The 26721-nt window shown below is 41.2% G+C and overlaps 1 protein-coding gene across 1 annotated transcript in view; it reads right to left on the reverse strand.

The window, feature by feature from the left end:
- The window catches only part of LOC111140871 (dedicator of cytokinesis 2), a 406275-nt gene that overhangs the window by 163026 nt on the left and 216528 nt on the right, over positions 1-26721 (reverse strand). The window lies entirely within an intron of this gene.

Raw genomic sequence — 26721 nt, forward strand, 5'->3', positions numbered from 1 at the left:
ATACATTTTGGATATTAACCCTTTATCCGATATGTGGTTCGCAAATATTTCCCCCCATTCCACAGGTTGTCTTTTCATTCTGTTGATGATTTCCTTTGTGCGCAGAAGCTTTTGAGTTTGATGTGGTCCCACCGGTTATTTTTGCTTTTGGTGTCAGATAAAAAAAAAAAAATCATTACTAAGATCAATGCCAAGAAGCTTATCCCCTTATGTTTTCTTCCAGTTTTATAGTTTCCGCTCTTGCATTCAACTCTAATCCATTTGAATTGATTTTTGTGGATAGTGTAAGATAGGGGTCCAGTTTCTTTTGTCTATAGCTGTCCAGTTTTCCCAACACCATTTATTGAAGAAACTACCCTTTCCCCATTGCATATTCTTAACTTCTCTTTCATAAATTAATTGACTATATATGCATGGGATTATTTCTGGTATTTCCATTCTGTTCCGTTGATCTGTCTTTTTTTATGCCAATACCATACTGTTTCAATTATGGAATTGTAATGTACTTTGAAATCAAGGAGAAAGAGGCCACCCACTTTTCTTTCACATAATTGCTTTGGCTATTTGGGGCATCTTGTGGTTCCATAAAAAATTTAGGATTTTTTTCTATTTCTGCAAAAAAAAAAAAATGCCATTGGAATTTTGATAGAGAGTGCATTGAGGGGTGTCTGGGTTGCTCAGTGGGTTAAAGCCTCTGCCTTCAGCTCAGGTCATGATCCCAGGGTCCTGGGATAGAGCCCCGCATTGGGCTCTCTGCTCAGCAGGGAGCCTGCTTCCTCCCCTTTCTCTCTGCCTGCCTCTCTGCCTGCTTGTAATCTCTGTCTGTCAAATAAATAAATAAAATATTAAAAAAAAAAGAGAGAGAGATTGCATTGAATCCATAGATCACTTTGGGTAGTATGAACATTTTTTTTTTAAGATTTTATTTATTTATTTGACAGATAGAGATCACAAGAGATCACAAGGCAGAGAGGCAGGCAGAGAGAGAGGAGGAAGCAGGCTCCCCACTGAGCAGAGAGCCCGATGCGGGGCTCGATCCCAGGACCCTGAGATCATGACCTGAAGGCAGAGGCTTAACCCACTGAGCCACCCAGGCGCCCCCTAGTATGAACATTTTAACAATATTAATTCTTCTAATCCAAGAATATAGAATATATTTCCATTTACTTGTGTTGTTTTCAATTTGTTTCATCAATGTTTAGAGTTCTAGTGTGCAGGTCTTTTACCTCCTTGGCTAAATTTATTCCAAAGTATTTTATTCTTTTTGCCACTACAGTAAATTGGATCACTTAAATTCCAGTAAATTGGATTTCTTAATTTCTCTTTCTGATAGTTTGTTGTTGGTGTATAGAAATGCAACTGGTTTTTAAATAGTGATTTTGTAACCTGTAACTTTACTGAATGTGTTAATTAGTTCCAATAGGGCTTTTTTTGTGTGTGGGGTTTTTTTACAATTTTCTATGTAGAATATCGTATGATCTGCAAATAAAGACAATTTTACTTCTTCCTTTCTGATTTGCATGCCTTTTAATTATTTTTCTTGTCTGAACAGTCTGGCTATGACATCTAGGACTATATTGAATAGAAGTGGTCAGAGTGGGCATCCTTACCTTGTTCCTGAACTTAGAGGAAAACCTTTCAGTGTTTCACCTTTGAATATGATGTTAAATTTGGACTTGTCAGTGGTCTTTATTATGTCGAAGTATGTTCCATCTATACCCAGTTTGTTGGGAGTTCTTAATCATGAAAATATGTTGAATTTTGCCAAGTGCTTTTTCTGCACTTATTGAGATCATTATATGATTTTTATCCTTCATTTTGTCACTTTAGTTTACCGTGTTGTTTCATTTGTGGATGTTGAACCATTCTTGCATCCCCAGAATAAATCCCCTTTGACCATGGTGTGTGATCTTCGTCTGTGTATTGTTGGATTTGGTTTGATAATATTTTGTTCAGGATTTTTGCATCTGTGTTCATTAAGGATATTGGCCTATAGTTATTTTTTTTTCTTGTGGTATTCTTGCTGGGATTTGGTATCGGAACAATGCTGGTTTTATAAAATGAGTTTGGTTGTGTTACCTCCTCTATTTTTTCGTGGAAGACTTTGAGAAGAATTGGTGTTAGTTTTTCTTTAAATGTTAAGTGGAATATACCCATTAAGCCATCTAGTCCCAAATTTTCCTTTGTTGGGATATTTTGGATGCTTACTAGTAATTGGTTTGTTCAGAATTTCGTGTGTGTGTGTGTGTGTGTGTGTGTGAGAGAGAGAGAGAGAGAGAGAGAGAGAAAGAGAGAGAGAGAGAAATTCAGTCTTCATAGGTTATACATTTCTAGGAATTTATCCATTTCTTCTAGGGTGTCCAATTTATTGGTATATAATTATTTATAGTAGTCTTTTAAGACCCTTTGTATCTCTGTGGCTTCAGTTGTAATGTCTCCTCTTTTCATTTATAATTTTATTCATTTGAATCCTTTCTTTTTCTCTTGGTAAGTGTAGTTAATGGTTATCTATTTTGTTCATCTTTTTAAAAAAACAGCTCTTAGTTTCATTGTCTTCTCAGAATCTATTTCATTTTTTTTTGCTCTGATCTTTGTTATTTTCATCCTTCTGCTAACTTTGGGCTTAATTTTGTTTTTCTTTTTTTTCCTTGAGGTATACAGTCAAGTTATTTATTTGAGGACTTTCTTTTTTCTTAATGTCTGTTTTATTGCTATAAACTTCTTAGAACGGCTTTTGCTGCATCCCATAAGATATGGTATGTTGTGTTTCCATTTTCATTTGTCTCAAGAAAACTTCTGATTTCTCTTTTGAGCTATTGAAGTACATATATATATTATTATAGTAGAAGTATATTTAGTAGAAGTATTATTATAGTAGAAGTATATATATTATTTAATCTCCACATATTTGTGAATTTTCCAGTTTTCTCCTTGAGCTTGATTTCTAGTTTCATACCATTGTGGTTAGAAAAAAAATGCTTGATGTGATTTTTATCTTCTTTAATTTATTAAGACTTGTTTTGTGACCTAATGTAAAATCTATCCTGGATATTGTTTCACGCGCTCTTGAGAAGAACGCATGCCTGCTGCTATTAGATGGAGTTTTTCTGTATATGTCTGCTAAGTCCGTCTGGTCTAATGTGTAGTGTAAGCCCAATCATGTGTTCACGTCGTAGTAAGTTACTTGTCTTTATGAGTAAGCAAAAGCACCATCCAGGACCCATATATTTTGAGGAATTTCATTCCCCTTGTAGGTGGGAATTTATTTGCATTCCTTTCTCTAATCATTCTAACCTTAACTTATCTCATAACTTGGGACCACATTCAGAAGACCAAATGTCCTGATTTGAAAGTAAATTTTAAACATAGAATAGACGGAAGCATATTCTTAGAGCACATATGAGTATGTCTAAACATACATGAGGAGTCAGAGTTATATATATGCAAATAGCACAAGAATGTGCTTATGTACTCTATTGATTTTCCACAGCTGTTAGAAATGCTTTAATAAATCTAGTTGCTATCAATGGACCAGCTATAAAAATAAAGCCTGGCTTAAATTAAAGGTGAAGCTATTAACGTTTGTCCTACAGCCTATAAGACTCTAGTGAATTCCTTTCCAGCATTAGTGAACTTGAACCTTAACTGAAATGGGACTGTAAAACCCACTGGGGTTTTTCTTTTTCGGTTGTTCATTAAAAGCTTTTCCTGGGAATGGCTTGATCTAAATTGTTCCATAGGTGCTTAGATGAAGACAGAGTAAGTAAGGATGTAAACACAACACATTAACAGAGATTGAGAATATTTTATAAAATACAAATATTTCACAAAAAAAAGCCTGTGTAAAAAGATGTTTAGTTATGGGGATAGAACAGTAGTAAGCACCAGGGCTCTGTGGTAGGGATACTAAACTGCCGATCTATTGACATTCTGGTCTGGATGATTCTTCATTGTAGGAAGCTGTCCTATATATGGTAGGATGTTTAGAATATCTCTGGCCTCTATCTGCTAGATGCTAGTAGTAACCTTCTCCCCATTGTCACACCAAAAATGTCACCAGACTTTCTAAAATGTCTCCTGGGAGTCAAAATTGCCCCTGGATGAGAACCACTACTCTAGACCGAGTCAGACCACTTCATTTGCCCCTCTGCCATTTCCAGCTGTATGATTCTGAGCAAGGCTCTGACCTTTCTAAGCCTTAATTTCCTCATATGTAAAATAGGCATAATTGCACCTCAATTTGTACATGGTTGTTTGCGAGGATTAAATTAGATAATGTACGTAAAGCATTTACCATAATGTCTGGCAAATAGTCTTTATTAAGCAGTCGTTACCATTATCATTAACTACTTTAACTTTCTAAAATGTTCCAGGCAAACAAGCCACAGACTCTAGCTCCTTCTCTGCATGAGCCCAGTTATCAGGCACTTCTACAAGAGAGGGAGAAATGGTCTTGCACTTCTTCCAACTGGAATTTCTCCCACATGCTGGATTCCTGGTCTAGGGGCTGCAGCCTGTGCCTCCCCAGGAGGAGGAGGAGGATGACTGGGATCCCTACTCGCTCCTTGGTGCTTCTCTGGCCAGGGGTATGACGACAACAGAGGGGCACAGGAAGAACACAGGGATCTGGGGGTGCAGGCAGGGACCCCAGCTTGGCAAGCAGAGAGGTGGTCGTTTGGTGGTCATTTGGCTGAAGGGCAGCCCTTATCCATTCATCTCTGGATAGATACCTGGCTTGTTTCCATACCTTGGCTATTGTAAGTCATGCTACAATAAATGTAAGGGTGCATGTATCTTTTCAAAAAAAAAAAAAGAAGGAAAGAAAAGAGAAATGGCCAAAAGAATCTTACCAAGACCTCCCTCCTGGATGTATTGTTACTGCCCCCAGATGAAAGCAGGCTCTTTTCCTAATATAGGGCTTATTAATAGGACCTGGATACCTTGATTTATCTTCAGTAGCCCAGAGAATAATGTAAATGGAATGTAAAGCCAAGTTGCCTGTCAGTAAGCAAAAAAGCCATTTCATTAGTGAACAAAACACCTCAATGGCCATCAGAGGTGGATCCCAGATGCATTTCTAGCTACAGCTTTTGCTTCACCTTGGTTGACATTTCTAAAATCCCAATTTACATTTGTACATCTTTTCATCTACAGGCTCACAACAGATCATAAGCTCCATGAGGGCAATGACTCTGCTCTGTTTGCTGCTGCATTCCCAGTGGCAAGGACAGTGCCTGGCTCAGAGAAGGATTCGATAGATACTTATTAAATGCTGGTATTTGCCTCTAAGCAGCATTTGTGTTCGTTCTCAGCACCATGATCATTGCCCTTTTATGCATTTCCAGCAGAAGGTTACTGGCTGGCAGTCTTTCTTCCTCAGCCCCTAAATCCCCTGTAGTCTTTACAGAGCTTAAATTTAAGATTGCTCCTAATTCATTTTGACAGTGAAGCAGGGAGGCTAGGAATATTTTGCCCCTGGCAGGGCGATTTGGTAGAAAACAATGAGCTTTGGTGACTAGCTAACCCCAGCTCTACACTTCCTAGGTGTGTGACCTTGGGCAGATTAAATCATTGCTTTAAAACTCGGTTTCCTCCTCTATCAGAAATGGAGATAATAGTAGTACCCTAAAGTTTGTGGTGATAATTAAGACAAATGATCATTTGGTGGCTAATATTTATTGAATTCTGGCCATAAGCATATACTGCCTTGTGTAATCCTTTGAACATCATAGGAGTTAGCTCTACTATCATTCCTATTTTACATATGAGGAAACTGCGGCTCTTCTCGCAAGCATCGAAGCCTGTTACTTGGTCTCAGAACTTTCTGACAGTCCAAATCTCTTTGCACAATGTCTGATATGTAGTAGACACTCTGTATTTATTGAGTGAATTAAAGAATTAGTGAAAAAAGGTCACATTTGGAACCACTTAGTAAGTCTCCGCGTGAGAAAAATATCCTCATATTCATTTGCAATTAGTACTCCATCCACTTCTAAACCTGCTAAAATACTAAACACAGCATAAGAGAAAATGTTGATGGGTAAAATGGAATAGAAGTTTTCCCAAGACAACAGGCATATTAGATATAGTCAGGTTCAAGAGAATTGATTTTAGGGAATCAATCTGACTCCTGAAATGAATGGTTAAATATCCCCCTGTCAGTAAAAATTCTCTGGCTGCTATAGGTACCCTGAAGTATTCTCACTTGGTTCAAGTCTGAAAAGCACAAAGGAGCCACATTGCAGCCGTGGCGAGCAAAGCACACAGGGATGGTTTGGAACTACTAGGTGTAGTTTTGCCAGCCAATTTGCTGGCCACCTCCTGGGTCCCCTCTACCACAGTATATGACATGACGCATCTGTCCAAGCCCTGCCCACACCTCTCTGTTTCCGCTTGATTCTGGATATCATACAAACCCATACACAGGGCCTGGTGAGTGAGTTGTGTTACCCTGGAAGGACTTCATTCCTTCATGACTGCTCCCAACATGCTTTGTCCTGGGGAAGCCTGAAGCTATTTATACTTAGAACCCTGTTTTTAATTATTCTTGCAGAAAGGAGAACCTAGAGGTTACAAAGGGGCAGCTATCAGAGGTTTTTGGTTTGGCCCCCAATTTTTTTAAGAATTTAAATTAGTTACCAACAATAAAGTTGGGAAATTTAACACCAAATTCCGGTTTCTTTCAAAAAATCATTAGCTCTAATAATACTAGACCTGGATATCATTTGACAATGAGGGTTGCCTCTGAGTGGCAACCGTCCCCTTGATGGCATTTTTCTCACTGCCAATTTTCCCCCCAGCCTGCTTCACTCACCTAAGTTACTCTGAATGCATGTGGGTTTACATGCTTACTAAACCCACTGTAGAAAAAAAAAAAAGAATGGTTTCTTATTTCACTGAATGCTCTCCACTGCCTCATCTAGTTCTGCCCACAGGCTAGTAAGAGGGTTAGGACTTGTATCTCCGTTTTGTAAATGAGTAACTGAGGTTCGGTCAGAGAGTTTCGACAGCTTGCTCAGGAAGAGCAGGGATTCAAACTTAGGTCTCCCTGGTTCCAGAAGCCAGTTCCCTCCCTATAACTGACCTGCTTTGTTTGGGGAACAATCACAAAGGTGCCCCTAGACCTCCGTCCAGACACTCCCACATGGAGATGGATCTTTGTTAGGAGTGATTTGGGGGGTAATTAACCCACAATTATCTCCATAAAGTGTTACTGTAGGGAATTCTGGTGTGGCTAATATAGTTAACGCTCAGTGAGCTGTGACCACCCATGGTGTCTGTGTCAGATGGTCACTGCCCATTTAAATGGTGGGGAGTCTTCCTAATTGACTGAGGAGCCCTCGCTAGAGGGAGGCCTCCATGAGACTAGAAAGGGATGTGCTGAGGGGGCTCATGAGGTTGCCAGCACACTAAAGGCCATGATCCCGGCCAGCCCTTCCCCTCCCCTCCCCACCCTTACAGGTTCTCCTCCTGCCCATCTGCGTCCCTCCCCCCAGTGCCTGTTAATGAGAAGTTACCCAGAAATGAGACCTTGAAAGTGTGTTTGAATGCATTGGTAGACATCCCATCCACAGGTAGCTGAGTTAGAGGGAACAAGCAGCTCTTTAAAAAATGAAACACATCTCATCTACTTGGCAAGACCAATGTAAAAGGGAGGAGGGACAACTTCCATTAAGCCTCAGAGGGAAAACCCTCCTCAGAGCCAAACAAAACCACTTCCTGGGGCCCAGATCACCAGGCCTCTTGCCAAAGACTCCATCAACACATCACTTTAACCCCAAAAATGTACAAAGGATCCAGACTTCCCCAGAAAACATATTACCTTCTTCCCTCAAATCCATTGGAAACTTTTTCCTATATCTTTCCTTTCCTTTCCTTTCCTTTCCTTTCCTTTCCTTTTCTTGCTCATATTTACTTAGTTATTTGAAAGAGAGCATAAGTGGGAGGGCCAGAGGGAGAGGAGAGAGAATCTCAAGCAGACTCTGCACTGAGTGCAGAGCCCCACATGAGTATTGATCCAATGACCCTAAGATCACGACCTGAGCTGAAACCAAGAGTCAGATGCTTAACTGAACGCACCACCCAGGCACCCCACTGTGGGAAGCTTTTCACTGCCCTCAGAGTGAAGCCCAAACTCCTTGACTTAGGTGATAAAGCCCCCACCAGCCTTTTTCTATACTTACCTCTGGTCTCATGCCTGTTCTGAACACTTCTACCCTCTGGTTCCTCCAAGAATCTGCTCCCTCCTAGTTCCATATTCAGAGGCCTTTGTATCTAGGGTTTCCTAAAGTGTTTCCCTTCCCCTTTGCCCACCCCCAAACCCTTCACCTAGTTAGGTCCTACTTATCTTCCATGCTCATACCTTCCTTTGAAGAAATACCTTTTCCATGGTATCTCACACTCAACCTACCACAAAAACATCAGGGATGCATGCCACTCCTGTGGATTCCTACAGCATGTGACTTCCTCGTGGTGGGTGGTTATCACATTGAATATAAATCAACACTTTTCTTTTTTTTAATTTAAATTTTACTTAGTTAACATACAATGCAATATTGGTTTCTGGAGTAGAACTCAGTGATTCATCACTTACATACAATACCCACTGCTTTAATACCCACCACCCATCTAACCCATCCCCATCCACCTCCCTCCATCTACCCTTAGTTTGTTCTCTGTTGTTAAGAATATTTTATGGCTTGTTTCCCACTTTCCTTTTTTTCTTTTCCCCCTTCCCTTATGTTCATCTGTTTTCTGTCTTAAATTCCACATATGAGATCATGTGGTATTTGTCTTTCTCTGACTGACTTATTTCACTTAACATCATATACTCAAGATCCACCCACATTGTTGCAAATGCAAGATTTCATTGGATTATTACTCAGCCATTAAAAAACCCTTTTCTTTTATGACTCCTCACTAGCTTGTGAAACTCTGGAGGAGCATCTCAGCTCACTGCTGTATTCTCAGTACCCGTCCCATCTCCTACAGAAAAGGGTGCTTGGGAAGGATTTGAGGAAGGAATATATCCATGAGCAGGAACAACCCTTTATAGAGGGCTCTCCACTCTATAAAACACCCAGCACTACATTGAAAACCTTAGTTCCCGAGTGGTCCTATAGACCCTCAGGAACATGTAGCCTATAGAGCAGTTAAGACTCAGTTTCCTACTTTTCCAGCCCAGATCAAGGCCTTCTCCACAATGGGCCTTCTACTCTTCCTGACTTAAACACATAGAAGCCAGGAGCATGAGCTCTGAGACAGATTTCTGATTCAAACTCTTGTACTATTTGCTGCTATGGGAGCCTAGGAAAGTCACTCAACTTCTCTGTACCTCAGCTTCCTAAAGTGGGACTCACTGTGTAGCTGTGAGGATTAAATGGAATCACATTTACAACCTTTAAAACAGAGCCTGATCTGTAGTGAGTGCTCAGTGATACTGAGTGATACTGGTTACTATCATGTCTTTTCACTCCTATGAGACTTCTTAGCAGTTCCTCAGCTCCTTTTGGAGGGAGCTAACACATGACTGGACTAATCTATTATTACTCTCCTGCACTTTCCTAGGTCTTTTTAGTATTTCTAAATACTAAAAAGAGTGTAGTGTAATCCCTGTGAGTAAAGATGTAGTCTCATCTCAATCATGGCTCCTCTAGTAATCTTGCATAGCGAGCTAGAGAACCAAGCAATTTGCTTGACTGGATGTCTGGGCGATCTTTCTTTTCCAAAGGGTGGTGCTTTAGATGGGATGGTGCACACCATTCATGTTCCACCCTGAGAGTAGGAGAAGACATCACTGCCCCCAGAGCCACAGGCTCCTACAAGATGGTCACCACATAGAAGAAGAAGGTGTGTTCCTTCTCAAAAGACGTAAGCCAGTGTGGTTACATCATAGCCCATGGCTGAGAGGATCCAGGAAAATCCCTTCAAGTGGGCCTGGAAAACCCTAGCTGAATTCATCAGTCTAAAAGACTCAGAATATTGTTTTCCAACTCAAGTCAACTCCAATCAAATTAATTTCCTCACTCCACATCCTCCCCACTGCCCACCCCCTACCACCAATAACCCATCTACTAAGAAGTTTAGCCAAAATAATTTTTGAAATTTATCCAATTCACACCATCTTCATTATTATTATCCAGTCTGACCACTTCCAATTCTCACCCGGTTGACTATAATAGTCACATTGCTGTTGCCCTGGTTCTACTTTTGTCCTGATCCAACCCATTCTTCTTAGGATGACAACAAAAGTCATTTCAAAACACAAATATGCTCCTGTCTCTCTGTCTCTGGGTGTCTCCCTCTCTTTCTCCCCTTCCTCCCAAATACACACCATTTAAAACTCTTAAAATCATCTTATTGCTTTCAGAATCAACCAAAAGACTTCACATGGCCTTCAGGACCAGACCAACCTTATTGCTCTTGTTTGTCCCTTTAGCGCCACTGTTGTCCTCATCCCTGGACTCCAGCTAGATTGGCCTTATTTAGCTGTTACAGAGGCCAATACCTCTTGCCTCAAGACTGGCATGAAGAGTACTCTTTTGCCTAGAGCACTCTCTTTCTATGCCTACCCCTTGATAATCCCTTGGTAATGCCCACCATCCCTCCTGAACTTTAATGTCATTTCTTCAGAAAGTACTTGCCTTACCCCTGATGGAAAGGATGGTCTCCCTATTATTCTATCATAAGACCCCATTTTTTTTCTCATAGCACTTAGCATAGTTTATAATTATCTATTCGTGATTAACTTATTTCATCATTCTATGTATCAAAGCCATGTATAACTGTTAATTAAAGCTTCTAATTAGTAATAGTGAACCAAGAAGACAACATTCTTGAGATAACTACAGCCAAAACAGAAACACCCGATGTTTAAGTTTACTTCATAGATGTGCACTTTCCCTAAGCTCCAGAAGATCTGTTTGGCCTATAGAATCCTTCATACTTCCTGTCCACCAGTCTTCTTCTGATATTTGCCACTTGACTTTGCCCTCACTGCAATAAACCAGTTCAGGTGAAAGGAACAACTTTTTTTTTTTTTTTTTTTTTTTTTTTTTTAAAGATTTTATTTATTTATTTGACAGAGAGAGATCACAAGTAGGCAGAGAGGCAGGCAGAGAGAGAGGAAGGGAAGCAGGCTTCCTGCTGAGCAGCAAGCCCGATGCGGGACTCGATCCCAGGACCCTGGGATCATGACCTGAGCCGAAGGCAGCGGCTTAACCCACTGAGCCACCCAGGCGCCCGAAAGGAACAACTTTCATTTCCCTATTTAAATTAGGCACATCCTCAAATCTGTGGCTTCCTTTTCTTCACATACTTGAATTCCTACTCATCCTTAAAGGAATGGCTCAGGTTCCCTTCCCCTGGGAAGAATTTCCTGACTACAGCAACAGGTTAGGCACCGTGAAGGTGGCTTTCCACCGTAGCTTGACCTTGTTTAGTTAGAGCTTGCCTCGTACCATAATGTCTGTAACTTGCCCATTTCATCCTCTAGACTTGAGAACTTAAAAGGTATCCCTGATACCCAGCATGATGTTTGGCACACAGGGAACACACTGGGTGCTTGGTAGAAGTAAACTGGAAGAGAGAAGGGAGAAAGGGAGGAAGGGAGGGAAGGGAAAGGAAAGGAAAAACAGGTTTATGATTTCGAGGGCTGGGGAAAAAAAAAAGATAGGTAGTTTTTTGAGAATCCCATGAACTTAGTGGAAAGAGATGACATAAATTGAAAATCAATACCAATTATTATATGATTAGGGAAGAGATGCCTGATAACATTAATTAGTGCTGTAAGAGTCCAGATATTTTTTTTCTGGAAAACCTGATACCAAAAAAAAAAAAAAAAAAAAAAAAAAAAGAGGAAAAAAAAAATTTTAAAGTTAAAAAAAAAAAAAAGCACAATATGAACAGTAGGAAGACCCATTTGTTAGGCAGTCTTCATGTGTCAACAAGGAGTGGAAAGGAACATTGTGAGCCTCATCATTGATTGCAGTATCTTCCCGAACAAAATGTGATATGCACAGAGGTCCATTTCCAGGACACTAATATCAAACAAAGCAATCTAAGCCAAGGGCCTTCCCAGACCTGTTCCAATCCTGAGTCTTCAAGTGGCTCTGCACAGCCCAGGACAAAAATTCATATTCTCCATTACTGATCTTTTGGCCCTGCTATTCTCAGATCCACTTGAGGAGGCTCTTTTCTGACACGTAGGGAGACTGCAATCATTGATTTTGGTGCCGACTTGACATCCTATTTCTTGGTAGGCAGTAGGCAAGATATCCCTCCGTGGTCCCATTACAGCTTCTTCTGCAGGGAGAAAGCTGGGAATACTGGTCCCATTTATAGACAGTGAAATAGAAGGCTCAAGGCAGGATGCCAGGCACTTTCAGGATCGAAAGCCCTTGCTCTACCTAATAAGCCATACTCTCTGGGCATCCTTAAGGGAAGGAGAAGCCATCATTCAATTTGATTTAGTTCAGCTCAACAGTCACTTTGCCATCAACGTTCTCATTGGTCACATTTATTGAGATCGTACTAAGCACCTGGCACTATGTCTCATTATCTCTTTTAATCCACACATATCAGCCATTTGAGATAGGTCCCATTTCCTTGCCACTTTGTATTTTACATATTAGGAAACCAAGGCTCAGAGAGTATATACCATTCATCTAAACCAGATTTAAACCCAGGTTTGCCTGTCTCTATAGCCCATATCCTTAACCACTGGGTGCTGCTACTGAAACCACCATTCTATCACCTTGTTTCTTCCCATTTGCCTCTGTGGTTGCTTAAATTTTCCTTCTGGTCATCTGACTTGCTGCTGTATATAATTATAGAGATTGGCAAACATTGTGCCCACAACCTGTTCGTGTAAATAAGATGTATTGGAATATCAACATGCACATTTATTTATGTATTATTATCTATGGGTGTTTTTATGCTACAATGGCAGACCTGAATAGTTGTATCAGAGACCATCAAAAACTGCAAATATTGACTATCTGACTCTTGATAGAAATAGTTTGCCAATCCCTGATATGATAAGCAACCACTATGCTAAAAGCTTAACTTTTTTTTTCTTGTTTAACTTATACTACAATTGTGTGTGTGTGTGTGTGTGTGACTTTGTGTGTGACTTTGTGTGTAGGGGGTACTCAGATCAATCCTATTTTACAAATAAGGAAATGGAGTCTTGAAAACCTCAGAGCCAGTAAATGATGGAGCCATAATTCAAACCCAGGCAGTCAGGCTCTAGAACCCATGCTCCTAACTATAAGCTAAAGATGTCTGTTATGGGGCAAGCTCTCCATTGGAACTGCTCATATGATGCTGAACAAAATATGGCACTGCCCAAAGAAGCTCTGCTGAGGACGAGAGGACAGCAGCACAGGTGATGAGTACCCTGATGGAAGAGAGCTGGGTTGGGGCTGTGGGATCCTGGGGGATATATACTTGCTTGTGCTGATTGCAACTGGGACACACAGAGGAGGTTGGTGGCAGGTAATATAGTCACTTACAATGAGGAAAGAGTTGCCTCAAATCTACTGACAATTGCTTGGCCAATTGATTTTCTTATAGTCTTTATCTTAAACAGTAATTTAAAAAAGTGACTTGGTAGCCAGACTATCTGTTGATTTCTAAGTGAGTAGCTTAGTAGGGAATGGTTTTGTTGGAGTCATTAATCCACATTCAAGGGAGACAAGCTCATCTCTCTTTTTGATAATCTGTTCCCATCTTCTGTAAACTTGGAGAATATGAAAGAAAGGGTTTCAGGAGTCATCGTTATGCTCCCTGACAATGCAGTGAGCCTTCCGGCATAGTCCTGAAGGGTGGCCATCTAGACAACATTTGCATGGACAGAAACCTCACGGGTCACTTGACTGTGCTGTTAGATTACTTGAGTTTGGGTGAATTTATGTCTTTAGCTGAAACTCAGCTTATATTCTTGAGATATTCCACCATGGAATTCTGGTTCTGTTTTCAGAAACACTGCAGAACAATGCTACTCCCCACTTCATGTGGTAGTGAAGTTTTCAAAGGGAACATCATGTTTCTTCCAACCATTTCTTTTTTGGGGGGTTAAAGAGCTCACATTCCTTCAACCATTTTTACTATGATACTTTTTCCAAATCTCATTATAATTCTCTTTTCTTACGGAGTTGAAACCTGAAATCTTGGATTTGCAAAAAAAAATCAAACCAAATATTCTTATGATAAGATCTTAGAGCTGAAGTTTCTAGTGATGATATTATATATTTCCTAGCACTAAATCATGATAATGGCCTTATTGGATTTCCCTTTCTGCCGTGGGTTACTAGGAAGCTCACAGCAAAGTTTATGCTTGATTTTCTCCTCTTTCCTAATTTGATTTTTGTCTCCTATCTCCTGTCAATTGCTATTGCTTTCAGTTTTATTGTATCTATTTTTTATGTAAACTATTTCATATATCCACCTCTATTTTATCAATCAATTCTCCCACCCACTATGTGCAGCAGCTTTGCTGGTTCTCACACTTTGATAATGATGATGATAATGATTCCAATATTAATGATACTAGTACTGATAAAAGGAGCCCACATTTGTTAAGTGCCTCTGGACAGACAGTCACTTTTCGGAATGCTTTACGAGTATGACTTCATTAAAACCTTACAGTCATCTTATGAAGCAATATTATTAGCCACATATTATAGATAGGGAAACTAAAGCACAGAGAGGTTAAGTAATTTACCCTACATTATAGATTCAGAAAATAGCAGCTCCAGTTTGAAACCTAGACAGTCTGTCTTCAAAATTCATGTCCTTGTCCGCTGTGCTATCCTAACTAAATTATCAGACCACTTCAAGCCATTCCACATCAACTCTGGGCCCAAAATTTCTGGATCTCATCCTAGGGAATACTGATGTGGGCTTTGAGGAGTTGCTCACCACTGGCCCCAGTAACAGTGGTTTCTGGCTCCTTCATTGTCTGTCTGTATGCTCTGGGTACTCCCTCCAATCCCGTGCCACTGTCCAGCAACACAGCACCGGGATACAGACGGACAGCCCCAAGTATTGGCCCAGCTGGGATCATGGAGGGTGGCCAGGCTCTGGCTTGAGACCACATCATTTATATAAAGGTCCATGTCCAGGCAAGACAAGGGTGAGGTAGGACAATCAGGGAACAATGCATAGGCTGGAAAACAGGAGAAAAGGGAGATAGGAAGCCAAGAAGTCTGCTGGCTGATCCTTACTATACCTATTATGTGCCAGATATTTAATTCCATAAGCCAGTTATTCTTCTCATTCTGTAAGAAGGAAACGGAGTTCACAGAGATTAGGTGACTTCTTCTAGGTCATTCAGCAGGGTAGGTATAAACATGGGAATAACTCTTTGTGGGAAAAGATCTCACTAAAGAAATATAAGTATTCCATTTCAGAATACGGAATGTTACCCCTACTCCTAGGGGCTGTGGATAGAGTTGAGAATATGGAGCGAGGGCCAGACCCGCAGTGGCTGGGGTCTGAGGGATGTGAAGTGCACTGGGGGACTCGAAGAGGGCGATGCTCCTCTCGGCACAAGAGGAGGCTGCTTCTGTCCAGGTTAGGCATTGTGGGAGGGACTTGGTTGAGTACAGATGTCAAAGAGTGACATCTTAAAGAGAGCCCTCAGGAAAGGGGTGCATGTACTCAGCTCAGTGCCTTTCTCCATTCTCCACCCTGGAGGGTGATGGGGGGCAGCGAGCTGGGCTGGGTGTAGGCTGGACTGCTTGCTGCCAGAAGATAATGCCTGGCTCTCTGTGCATATGTCCTTGCTGTTGCAAGAAGAAAAGGAGGGAAGGAAAGCATAATGAAAGGAAGAGAAAGAAAGAAGAAAGATGGAGGAAGAGAGAAGATATTGAAACATGAGGTTTTATGCTTTTGTGATTTGTCCAATATCAGTGTGTCAAAGGAAGTCCTTTCTCTTAGGCAAATGCCATGGCCCCGTCAAGTGAAAGGCAATGAAATGTGTCCTCACTGGCCTGTGATTTGCATGGGAGGCAGACAGGGCTTCACAACTACCCCAGCAGAAAGCATATGGGAAGGCCAGAAAGCGACACTGGCTTTAGCAATAATCTGAGGTCCCTATAACAGAGGACCAGGAAGAAGTCAGAAGGAAATGTACAACAAAAAGCCACAGAGAGCTTCTTAGTCCCTTGAGAAAAACCAGTCTCACAAAGAACAACAATAAAACAGAAGAGAAATTTGATAGCATTTTCCCCTTAAAGTTTCATTTTTATTAATTCCATCCTTAACGCTACTTGAAATTTGCCACAGTCCGCAGCAGAGACTTTCATGTCCTGGAATTTTGTGCTATCTCTGTGTGACCTGGGGCCCAACGTATAGTCATAGTCATGGTAAGAATAAGAACAGTGGTGGCCATTGCTTATTGAGCACCTACTAGGTGCCACACATGATACTGGCTGGGCACACCATTTGCTCACCTCAGAAATAGAGGGTGGGCTCTGTAATAGCTTTGAAGTCCTCTGCTTCTGCAACTACTGGCTGCCACTGAGCTCTCAGTTCATCTGTGATTAGATCAGACCATAAACTTTCCCCCTCTTCCCTTCTCCTTGTTAAAATTCTGCAGTGTAGGCAGGGATCCAGAAGTGGAAAAGCCTTCATTGCAGTTGCCTGCCAATGCTTTGCAGTACCATAGTGGATGGAGCACTGCAGAGTCCAGGTCTTGACAATTATCCTTGGTGGGTGTGTAGTATATGTGTATATATCAGAGGTGGGGTCCCTGGCAAGCCCAGGCTGTAGGTTGCTTCTGCTAGCCCTCACTCAAGGCAGCTCTGGTTGTCACTCAATTTCTTCCAGGCACCAGGGAAGCTCCCTGATCAAATAAAGGTTTGAGGTCTTTGGGTACTGCCAGACCACACTCATCTTGGTCAAATCTTTCCTTCTACAGTTTCCTCATCTGCAAAATGGAAGTGATAATGCCTGGTCTTGGCAGAACTTGTTGTAAGGCCAAAATTGGCTGGTAAATCTGAAAACACTGTGAAAACATTAGCATTGCTACTAAAGAGTGTGGAAGGGTCACAAGAGTCATTCTTATTTTAGTCTAAGTACAAGCATTTTAATCAACCAAATGTGTTGGATGGGTTTACACAGGAACACAAATCTTTTTGGAATGGGAAGACTTTTCCAATTTATTTGTAACAGCTGTAGATAACCTGCAGGATGAAATTGCCGAATTTAATCTCAGACTATAAGAGGGTAACAGAGTTCCCAGCTGCCACAGAACCAAAGAAGGTGCTACTAATGGAGAAGGAGTTTCTTGCCTTTCACTGCCACTAGATCATCGCCCCCCACTACTGAAATAGGAAGTGTCAAAGTCTCAACATTGAAAAAGAACCTAGAAGTGACCTGAGTCAACTATACCCTATGAATGAATCTGTTTATAGGAATGCAAATCAATGGTCTATTTGTTGGCTTTTCTGGCTTTGAGCTGATAAAGGAGGTGAGGCATAATCACTCAACCCTGAACCCCCACTCCCTGCTGACATATAGAGTTATTCCTCTAATGATAAGTCCAAAAGGGTCCAGATTCTCCCATATGTTTGAGCAGGCAGTTTTCCCAGTGTCTGGTCCCAGGAAGAATAAGTCAAATTCTTCAAAGTCAACAGAGTATAACCTGAAAAGTGGTAGAAAATGTCCCCAGTGATATAGAGAAATAGAAATGCAGGGAGAGATATCAGAAAAATGTTCTGGAAATGCTGAGTAAAATATGGAGATGTATCAGGTTATTGCTCTTTCCTCTATGAGAAAAATCTGGACAAACTGTCCAGCACTTGCATCTAATTATAGTAAAATTTCACCCTAGAGAAAACAAGCTGGACAGGATCTTTCAGAAGTAACAGCAGAAGCACCCAGTGTTCTAGCCAGGGGGATATATGGCCAAAGAACTATCACTGCAAGGGCAGATAACCTAAAATTTGTAGGAGACGCAATTCCAAGAGATGCTGAGTCCCCATCCTTGACAGTGAACAGCCATAGGAATGAGTCGCTGACCCACACGTGCTCACTAAAGAGGCAGGAGAGAAGAAAGCAAAAGAAGGGGCTGATGGGGAAGAAAAGAAAGGGAGAAGCGACAAGAATGAGGAGGAAAAAGTGTGATATAGAAGACAAGAGAGGTGGCAGGGCAAAGAGAGCTGGGGGAGGAGATGAGGAGAGAAATCAGGAGAGAGGGGAGGAGTAAACAGAAGAGGAGAAGGAGGGAAGACAGAAGAAGGGATTAAAGGAGTGAGGAGAAAGAACAGAGGAGGAAGGTTTCTGCTGGATTTGCAACATTTTCTCTCTGAAGCTAAGTGTGGGTTCACATTGTTTGTTTCGTTCACTATACTCTATGCTGTTTTGCATGCCTGTATCATTTTATAATTTTCTAGAAAAGAAAGAGGAGGAAGAGACTAAGAATAAAGAGGAGATAAAAAGAGATGGCAATACTATCTTCCCTGCTTTCTTTGACAAATGGAATCAGAGGGTTGGAGAGGTACAAAATAATAGCATTAGTGACTTCTCCATCCATGTGAGAGGTCTTTGGGATCATAACGCTGGTTTTGTCCACTACACCTGATTCCAAACGAGGCACCTGAATCTTAACTAGATGCAAGCTATGGTCCCTCTACCGTTCTCACTGCTGCATTGGAAGATCAGAGCCTCCAGATTTGGCACCCAATTCCATTTCTCCTTCAACTCAGTGTGTCACCTAAACAATTCAACTCATGTTACCTGAGCTCTTGCTCTATGCCAGAAAACATGCTGGGGACTAGGATGCAAACCAGTGACCCTTTTCTTCTTGAAGAGTTTTTGGGTAGAGGAGAACTGCTCTAAGCACTGGTTTTCCCATCTGTAGAATGAGGGGGTTTGCTTCAGTCATTTTCAACATGGGCTTGCTTGAGCCCTAGGATTCCAGGGTGTGACTCAGAATGAATGGAGGAGCACTGCAACCCCCTTCTCTAGAACAGCTTAGCTTTATTCTGTCTCAGATATCGGGATTGGGCTTAAGTTGGATTTAGAAATATGATTTCACTGCTAAAGAAGATCTGAAAACCATTGAATTAAATGGTCCTTAAGGTCAAAAGTTTAAAGTTCTCTGTTCTATTTGTAAGGTTGAATGATTCCTTGAAGACTCTAATGATAAGAATTCATTTGTTCATTCATTCAGCAAATGCTTATTGAGGTTCTCCATAAATGCAAACAAAGACACAATCAACAAATACATAAAGAAGCTAAAAAATAGGGTACTGGCCACAGAGGACACAAAGGATGGAGAAGAGGTTATGGAGGGCACCCTGGAGAGGACACTCTTGGAGCTGAGACATCATCAGTTAGAGACCCACTTTGAAAAGATCTGGGAGAAGGGTAGTCCAGACAAAATGAACAGCCAGTGCAAAGGCTAGACGATGAAAATGAATCCTACATGTCCAGGACTGGGGGATCCAGGTCATAGAAGGCAACGGTGAAAGTGGTATGACATGAGATGGAGTCAGGAAGGTAGTCAAGGCCAGGTGATGTAGGTTCTTGCAGATTTTGTAAAGAGCTTGGACCTTCCTCTAAATTCAATAAGATATCTTTGGGGAGTTTCAGAAAGGGCTCTGATGTGATCTGATTAAATTTCATAAAGATTACTCTGGCTGCTGTGTGGTGGATGGATGGTATAGGGGGCAAAACGGAGACCTCTCTTTGGTGGTGCGGATGATAGATAATGGAGACGCAGGTATAAATAGCAGAAATTGTGAGAAAAGGTCAAACATGGCACATTGAGAAATGAGAAAAAGGTTTCATGATCACTACATATCCAATACCTTTCTAGACTCTAAATATATGAGTTTTGATCTTAACCTTGCTTTTTGGTGTCTAATTCTGCCCCCAAGTACACCTATGCTTAGTAATTCCAGAAGGCAAAAAGAAAGCCAATTCCCTTTGGCTTCTTGACCATTTGGGGAAAGTGTAGACTCAGACCCCAAAAATTTACCAGCTCTCTTTTACTTACTGAGAAGCCTGCTGGGGTATTTTTCATGTGGAAGGACAAACAAAGGCGTGGACTACAACATTAACTCTTCAATCTCAGACGGATAAGCAGTAATACTTGCCAACAGATCTGACCAAGCAGTTAACTGAATTTAAATGGAAGGGAATCAAAACTTGAATGCGAAGAACCACAAGATCCAGTGGTGAGTGATCAGTAATTATTTCTTAAGTGTCTCCCCCAAAATCTTGGCCTCATACTTTGCAGAATATAAAAGGACTATGAGACATATTACTTCATTTTAAGAATGTACCCTTCAGCTGGAGGAAAATAACCAACACATAAAATAGATATCTGGCTGGCCAAATGGAGTGGGCAGTTGGAGGTCGGGGGTCTCCGCTATTGCCCCAAGCTGGCATCAGAGGATTTTGGGTTCTAGTTCCACCTCTGTGACTTAGGACAAACCATCTAACTCTTCTGGAACTGATTCCTCTTCCTTAAAACATGGGTAATGATTCCCAACCTTCCTAGTGGGGATTATGTGGGATTTGAAAATGCTTTGTAAGTGGTAAAGTGTGGTATAAACAGTAAGGGTTATTATTACTGACTCTAAGTACAGAAGGTGAAAGGAGATGGCAACATGTCAGCCGCTAGAGCCTTTTCTGAAAAACAAAAATCTAATCAAGCACCTCCTGCTCAAAAACCACCCATACTCCCCATTGCCTAAAGCCGGGGTTGGAAAACTATGTCCTGCCCCTCAGGCCAATTCTGTTCCACTGCCAGTCTTATAAATGAAGTTTTACTGGAATAGAGTTATAGCCATTGTGGGCATATTGTCTGCGACAGCTTTCCTGCCATAATGTCTGGTGAGCAGTTGCAACAGAGACTGTATGGCCAGGAAAGCTGCAAACATTTACTATCTGGCCCTTTAGAGAGAGGAAAAAAAAAAAAAAGACAACAACAAAAAAACCCTGCTGACTCCCAGAGGATAAAGTCTAACCCTGTTTAAAATGTAAAGTCCCTTGATACTTGAAGCAGGATCTGAAAATATAAAAGGAATCAAATATCTTCCTCCAAGTCATCCCCAACTCTGTACACCATTTTTGTAGCATTTCCAAGAGACTCGTTCCACATGAGGCAACATTATCAGGGATCTCCTTAGTACTAAATGGGAATCAAGTGTTAACCTTTTTTTATAATCTCTACAATGTTTATCATAGTCCCCGGGTCATAACGTGTCCTCAGTAAAGTATAACCAAATTCAATCTGAGTCATAAATAGAGCAAATATAGTACCCTAAAGGGCAGACAGAGAACTACTCATGATATATCATTGATAACATATCATTAAAAGGGAAAGCAATTTGTAAGTGAATTAATTAATTTGCTCCTAATTAATTAGTTGTACAAATATTTATTCCATGACAACAGCTATTCCATGCCATAGAACCTAAGGTAAATTAGGTAATATGGGATTATATTTATTGCTTGACAAGAAGGAAACACCTGTTCTGTGTCAAGCTGGAGATAAAGAAGAGGGTTCAGAGTGGACTATGACCACCTTCTGATCTCAGGGAGCCTGTAGTTGAGTTGGGGAAGCTGAAGGCCAACGGATAGTCACTACACAGGGAGATGAGTGCAATGCCAAAGTGGTACAGAAAGCACGGAGGTGGCAGGGCAATGGATAGGATTGCTGGGAATATTATTATTGCACATTTCCTCCCATGTATTTACCTTCACTTTACTCTCCCAAGGAAAAGTAAGTGAGCCAAGGCCCACTCACATGTACCCCATGGTCTTCGGTTGGGATCTATCTGAAGAGCTAGTATTAACTATGCTGACCGTTTTATATAGATAATCTCATTTAATCCTCACAACAACTCTGCATGGTTTTACAAAGGCCAAGTCACTTGTTCCAGGCTAACAATCAGAAAATGGAAGATTCTAGCTCAAGTCTATCATCAGCTAAAGCCTAGCTTTTTTTTTCTTTGCCCTTTATTGTAGAGCCTAATTACATGGCAGAGAAGAGGACTGGGAGTCTATTCTAGAGTAAGTCTGAAGTTTCTGATCTACACAGATAGTACTAAATCTTTCTGTGCCTACTAAATGGGCACTTATTTTGCAAGGACTACCCAAAGGCATGGCTGGAACATAAACAGTCAGTGTGTGTTCAGTAACGTAAATAGTCAAGGGAGGAAAGAATAAAGTGTTGCAAAGATCAGCAATAACTCCTAGCCACTGGGTGTGCACCAGACTACTGAAACTATCTCTGGGGAGTGATTCTAGACTCCAGACAAGACATTAATTAAGCCCTAACCACTGAGGGCTAGGGAACTCCCTATCAATTAATGGTCACTGGGAGTCTATGAGACCTGAGGCCTACAGAGGGTCATTCCCTTTAGCCAGGTATACTCTCTGGGACATATCTGTGCAAAGGTCTCGATGGGTACTGGAGGCAGAAGAATTGGATATATAACTCTTCATTTTTTTTTTTTTTCAAAATTTTATTTAATTATTTTGTCAGAGAGAGAGAGGGAGAGAGAGCAAGCACAGGCAGACAGAATGGCAGGCAGAGGCAGAAGGAGAAGCAGGCTCCCTGATGAGCAAGGAGCCTGATGCGGGACTCGATCCCAGGACGCTGGGATCATGACCTGAGCCGAAGGCAGCTGCTTAACCAATTGAGCCACCCAGGCGTCCCAACTCTTCATTTTTTAAAAGTGGAAATTTTTATATTTGCTAAGCTTCCTAGGTTATGTCTAGGACACAGCAGTTTCTACATTGACTTAATTATTCAAATTGTCACTTTCAACTTTTCATTCCAAATGTAACATAAACCAATAGACATATGGAAAAATGCCCAATCTTAAATAAATTTCATTATGAGAATAGTGAGATACGATTCTTCCCCAGTTTGGCAGTAATGAAAAAAATCATCTGAAATTTACCAAACACAGTGACAAAGAGACTCTGGTTAAAAAGACCTTCTCATGTAGTAATAGTGGGGTACATGGCACTAGAACTTACTGGAAGGAAGAGCAGTAATATCAATAAAAAAAAATATATGGGTACTTTGACCCCCTAATTCTTGTTCTAGGAATTTATTCCAAGGAAATAATTCCAAGGTTCACATACTTTTAAAAAGTTATTTACAGCATTAATAAAACCAACTACTTTGAAACAACCTAAATATTAAATATTTATAAAAAATACTATTAAATACTATTCAAATAGGTCATGGTTAACCAACCAGATAACCAGACAGCAGAGTCCTATTAGCCTACCTAAAAGAATGGTGTGAATCTACATGCCATAACATGGAACTTTCTCCATGTTGTTCAGTCAAACAAACCGACAAAAAAGGCTTCTATAAACCTGCATGTGTATGTAAGAGGCACGCAATGGATGTTGCAGATGTTACCAGCAAGTTGCCTAGAATGAACATCATCAAATTGGTGGTACAGAGTGGCTCTTTCTGGGTGGTGAGATTTCAGGTGCTTTTTTTTCTTCCTTTTTAAAATTATCTACATTATTTGAATTTTTACACAATGACTATGTAATATCCTTGAAAATGGAAAATGAATGGTTTTTAAAGATCAAGTGCAAACATCTCAAGGGTATATAAATTTTCTGGAGAAAAGGCAGGGCTAAACCAGAATAATGGCAGACTTTCAGAAGAAAAATGTGGAGGGATTTTGAAACTGACAGCTTTACACAAGAAGCTTCATCCTTCCCCAGTCCTGGAGGAGTCAGGAAAGGCCAGTGGTTTGGAGCCCATGCTCCAAGGTCAGTCCTTAGGTTAGAATATTAGCTCTGTCATTTACTAGGTGAGTGATGGGGCAAATTACTTAACCTCTTGTGTCTCAGTGTCCTCATTTATAAAATAATAGCTGATAAAAGCAGATAGCACCTGCTTCTAGGATTGTGGTAAGGGTTAAGGATAAATGAAAGATACCTACACAATGTCTGGCACATCACCAATGTTCAGTAAACATTAGCTCTTATGAAAACCAGCTTCACACAAATGTAGCCTAAGTGAGTTAAGTTATCCAGAACGAAGTGCTAATATTCATCCAGAATGAATAGTTAGGGAGAGTAAGGAAGTAGTGGACAATTAGGCAAAAAAATCCACAAAAGTAGATATCAAAATATCTAGGTTCTGCAGCATAAACATTCAGTGTATGAGCTGTGTGGTTTCAGGCAGGTGACTTAACCCGACAAGTCTTAACTGCTCATTCTGCAGAATGGGGATCATACAGAGAAGGCCATTTTAAGGAATAAATGTCAATAACACAGTGCATGGTTATAATAAGTTTTAAATACATATTTGGAACCAATAATAACGATAATTATTATCTACTATGAGATTCAGTAGTGAGCTCCCTGTCACTACAAGTAACCAAGTAGGCTTACTTACTGCATGAAGAGGATGATGCAGACAGGACTTAGTCAAATAATGAAGGGACAGACAACTGGATTTTTCCAGACCTAAAAATTCTGCAGTCTTTGAAAAACATAAAATTGATTGTGAAAGTGGAGTTGTTCAGGACTGTCCTACAGAGTGGTGTGGGAGCCCATCACTGGCAGGGCTAACTCCCCAGAGAGCTATGCGGTGCTGCAGTTCTCAGAAACCAACCCCACTCTTTCAGAGAGGTGAGGCAAGTGTGAGATGGTTGCCCCAAACTCTGTCCATTCTGTCCCAAGAGTGGCTCTGCCTGCTCTGGAAAAGCTGTGGAGAGTTGTTCTGGTACCCAAAACAAGGAAATCTGGCTGTAGATGAGGATGACAGTGTTCAGAGCAATAATGAACCCATACTGACCGCTTACTGCATGCTGATCTTCGCACTGAGAGATTTGCATAAATGTCTCATTGACTTCTCCCATTAGACCCGTGTATCTGTGAGTATCTATGCTATGAGCATCATCTGCATTTTACAGATTAAAAAAAAAAATGACGCTCAGAGAGGATAAGTATTACCCCCAAACCCTTCAGCCACGAAGGGACAAGGGTTTTAACTCAGGTCTAAGGTACATTCAGAATGTGAGGAGTAATTGTAAGGCTCCTGACAACTTGATAACTCATTTGCATTACGGATGGGTCGTATTCCCTTTCAGACCGGCCACTCAACTGCCCCAGCCTCACAGGCTTAGTTGGTCTTTCTCAAGGTAGCTGGGAGCCCAAAAAACCAAAACTGCCATGGGCATTATCTAACAATTCCTGGTTGGAATTATCTCCAGCCGATTATCTCCAAGATAATCCCAGTACTTAGCACTTTTATTTTCCTTTAAAATCCTTTAGTCAACCCAGGTGTCATTCACACTTGCCTAGTCCGGCGCTGTGGGATCCACTGGACTTCTAGAAATCAGGTTTTCTTTACCATAGCAAGTGCAGGGGACAGTCCCCTGTACCTCTCCAGACCTGCACACATCTTCAAACTCTGTTCTCAAATCACTGGTATAACCTGCCTCACAATGCAGGCAGATCCCAAGGGGACAAATTCAAAACATTGTGGGGAAGAACGCAGGCTTTGGAATCACAGACTCCCAAGTTCACATCTTGGCTCCTTCATGGAGTACTTACCCTCCCTGAACCTCAGCTTCCTCATCAGTCCAAGAAGGATTCGATACTCACAGCTGTGTTGTAAGGATTAGTGAGATAATGCAATGTTGGAAAGGGGCGGGGGTGCTCACTTAGGGTGCACATATACTAAAATGGGAAAGGCAATGGGGTGTAGAAGTTAAGAGCATAGACTGTGTAAGTTCAGACGCTAGCTCTATCATTAGCTGTGTGTCCTTGGGCAAGTTACTTAACCTTTCTGGGCCTCAGTTTCAGCTAAAAAAATGGGGATAATGATAGTATCCACTTCTCTAGGGTAGGGAATGAATGAGTTATGGCTTGGAAAGTGCCTAGCACAGCACCTGGCATGCAAGCGAGCACTTCTAAAATGTGAACTGTTATGATTAATGCATGTAAAGTCCTCAGTATGGTAAAAATAAGTATTCAATAAATGGTAACTGTTTTCGCTACAAGGTACATCTTCCGTGGATAATTTTATGCACCTTCATCTCCTGGAAAGCAATTGAAAAATGAAGACATTAGGGGAAAATCTTGTTCTTAGGTAAATCCTGCAGCCAAAGCAGAGGTAACTCACTGACCTGTTGCGCTACCAGGACGTCCTAGGACCCCCTTACCACACCCAGCCCTCCGTGGCTTCCAAGCGATCTGCCTTTTATTCAGCCATCCGCTTTCTCAACAGATGCTCATTATATACCCAAAGTGAACCTAGAAGCAGTCTGGAAATACCCAAGCAGTTAAAAAAAAAAAAAAAAAAAAAAAGCCTCCAGCCCCTGTCCTACTGAGCCTACAGGTTAGTGGGGAAGCTACACACTAAATAAATGCAGACGAGATGATTCTTTGGGGATGGCTGCAGTTTGTGTAATGAAGGATGTGCAGAGAAGGTACAGGAGGGGTCCTGCTGGGGTCTAGCACTGAAGGTGTGTATGAGGGAGGAGTCCTTGGGAAGGTTCCCTGAGGAAGTGGCATATAAGCTAGGACTTCAAAGATGAATGAAAGTTCACTGGGTGATGCCTGGGAGTGGGAGGAGGAAGCAGTCCAAGCAATCAGGCATTTTGTTTCAAGGTCTTGTAGCCACAATGTGGCTGGCTCACTAGGGGAACAGAAAAAGGGGCATTTCAGCTGACTTACTCCTAGAACAGCCACCCTAATGGACTTGGTCAAGGT

This window comes from Enhydra lutris, unplaced genomic scaffold, assembly GCF_002288905.1.
Source record: "Enhydra lutris kenyoni isolate GAN:26980312 unplaced genomic scaffold, ASM228890v2 scaffoldscaffold5, whole genome shotgun sequence".
In the NCBI taxonomy this organism is placed as follows: domain Eukaryota; kingdom Metazoa; phylum Chordata; class Mammalia; order Carnivora; family Mustelidae; genus Enhydra; species Enhydra lutris.